Source organism: Notothenia coriiceps, unplaced genomic scaffold, assembly GCF_000735185.1.
Source record: "Notothenia coriiceps isolate Sejong01 unplaced genomic scaffold, NC01 NC01_scaffold00000339, whole genome shotgun sequence".
Taxonomy (NCBI): domain Eukaryota; kingdom Metazoa; phylum Chordata; class Actinopteri; order Perciformes; family Nototheniidae; genus Notothenia; species Notothenia coriiceps.
The window spans coordinates 18,075,477-18,078,379 of NW_011333040.1; the positions used below are offsets into that span (position 1 = coordinate 18,075,477).

Below are 2,903 nucleotides of genomic sequence, written 5' to 3' on the forward strand. Positions count from 1 at the left end.
TCCATGAGCCACGGAGCCAAGTGCTTCTCCTCCGAATTCCTGTCCTACAGTCTGGGTCAGTCACACACACACACACACACACACACACACACACACACACACACACACACAGCAGTCTGTATTTCCAGCTCCACTCAGGCTTTTTTCTGCTAAGCATGCATCATCTTTTTTCCTCTGCATTGAGCTGCTTTGCATTCATAAACACTCACAGACACACACCTGGGAGCTGCTCCGTGAGAATGCAGTGTTTTGTTGTTGCACACTGAGCGGCTCGACTGAAGTAAGAGAAGGTCAAATGCCACTGCTCGATGTACACAGGCGGTAAACCACAGCCACATCTCATGCTAAATATTAGAATAACGTGGTCTTACATTTTACAGCAGTGCAGGGTGGTGTTGCATGTTAAGCCAGACTAGCCTTTCCTGGATGGAGGAAGTGAGGAATATTGTGCTCTTGGAAATTACTCAGTGGCTTATTAATGTGCATATTAATGCTGTTATGATGGCTGCCAGCCCTCGCTGTCTTCTGGAGTATATTTAATCCTAATCTCAGACTGGATTTCTGAATGAAGTCATTTTTCTATTGATCTGAATCGTTTCTGTTTCGTTCCCTCCTGACTGCCAGTGGCTGTACACAAAGTGGATGTAACTCCTCAGAGGTTGAGATCTCATGTAAACAAAGTGATGTGCAGAATGTGTAAGCGCATCCTGCTATAATTACAACATGGTAACCAACACCCGGCCCCTTTGATGTTCATGTTGTTATACTGGCGTAGGTTAAGTGCGTCATAAGCTCCTTGTTTCAGTTCTGTATTTTGCAGATTGAACAGTCGTGTGGTTTGGTGTTTGTCCCCCTGTGTGTGACTTTATGGTCACAGTGCTGCTTGTTGCTCTCCGGCTGTGGTTAACAGACTAAGGTCTTATTTGTTACCAACTTGTTGTGTCACCTCGGTAAGAGAAGCAAGATGGTCAAACTGATGTTGTCAACCCTGTTCACATTTTTGGTGCTCTGGATTAGCTCCTTTAGTTCTTATAAATGGTCGTCTTGTGGCATATAGCAAACCTCTGGTTAGAGTCTGGACTCAATGTGCGATGTGTGTTTTGTAAAAATCGAAGATGATACAGGGGATAAAAAGCTACACAGAAAGAATGAATGGCTGCATTTATATAACATTTTTCTAGCCTTAGCGACCACTCAAACTACTTAACAACACATGCCAGCAATCACATTCACACACACTTTCATACACTGGAGGCAGATGCTACCATTCGTCTGTTAATCATGAGTGATAAACATTCACACACATAATGAACAGCCATTAGGAGCAGTTTACGGTTCATTTCAGCCACTTCAATATGTAGACTGAGTCACAGCTGCCGTGTGACATATGTAAAACACATTGAAATGAAAACATACAAGCTATGAAGAGCAATAATACAATGAATGACTGCTCGGATAATACCTATGCTTTTGGAATAGATGTCCAAATAATAATAATTAATAATAATATTATTAATAATAATAAAATATAAGAGCTGGAATAAGCACGATAAATCATAGAAAAATATAACTAAATTAATATAAAAATAAGGAGTGCAACAGTTCACAATAGTTAGTCCACTCAGTAAAGTAAGACATGCATAAGACACAAGGAATAAATACAAGAAAATATAAAAAAATGTAAGAATGCAATGTACATAAAAATGATTCAAAGACAAATTAAAGGGGAAATAAGAAAGTTGTCTTCTTTCTGATTTTCAGAGAAAAAAAAACTTCAAATCTTCTACCTCTCCTGCTGAAAACGCTTTCTGCTGGGAGAAGTTTACTTAGCATTTAATACATCCTGAAGTCTGTGTTTTCTTCACATTAGTACCGGAAAGTCACGTCAAGTCCATAGGGGAAGAAGTGCATCAGATTTTGTGACATTAACCTGAGCTGCAGTTCACACTCGCCCCCCCGAGGATCTCTCTGTGAATGAACTAATAAATAAATGAAGTGATCAGAGCTTAATAAAGGAAGCTCTAAACTAATCAGTCTGGGTGTAACACTGGTTGCTATGGGGACCTCTGATGTTTATTCTTTTGCTCACCACTCCGTACTGCTAAGGTGCCCTTAATCAACATGCTTAACCTCAGTTTGTTTAACACAGCCGGAGAGAGAGAGCGCGCCCATGTTTATCAGTGTGAAGCAGAGTGTGGGTCAGAAAATGTGTTTTCTGTCTTCGACGATCAAAAGAGGAGATTGCAGCACGCTTTGTTTGCATTCTAATTATAATCCCATTTAAAGCTCTCTGGTGTGTCCTTATAGAAGTTAGCACAGCTTTGTCAGAAACCATAACAGCATCCTGATTTTGTCAGGCGCTCGCAAATATTGTTCTAAATTGAGTCGGCGTCCCTCCGCAGCGCTGTCATAAGCTGCTCATTGATGGGAGGTTCAGTCTGTCTGGAGCGGAAGGAGAAGTCCCCTGCAGGCCGGGAAGCGGCCTCCTGGGCGTTCTGCTTTTCTGTGTCATAACCAAAGTGATCGACAGACAACCAAATTACAAACTCATAGGCCCAAACACCCCCTCCCCTTACTGCGCAATGAGATTTAGTTTGTTCATGAGAATTGCATGTTGGGATGAAATATGTCCCTTAAAAATTAAGACTATTAAAAAGTATTAAAGGGCATTTTCCAAGGTATTACATTTTGTAGCTTGTTTTCAATAAGTATATCAATTGTCCAAAGAGGTTGTATTCTACAGTCTGCCTGAATGTAATCATTGCGTAGCTGTGTAGTGTGATTCTGTGTAGTTTATTTATGGCATCCCGTTGGATTTGACGTCATCTGAACAGGACATCTCACGCTCACTGCTTGATAGCGCGCGAAGGTCCGTTTACGCCGGTTGTTAAACAACATCGTTA

General features: G+C 41.1%; 1 protein-coding gene across 1 annotated transcript in view; it reads left to right on the plus strand.

The window, feature by feature from the left end:
* Nucleotides 1-2,903, plus strand: part of LOC104951814 (attractin-like) — a 52,270-nt gene that overhangs the window by 34,019 nt on the left and 15,348 nt on the right. The window lies entirely within an intron of this gene.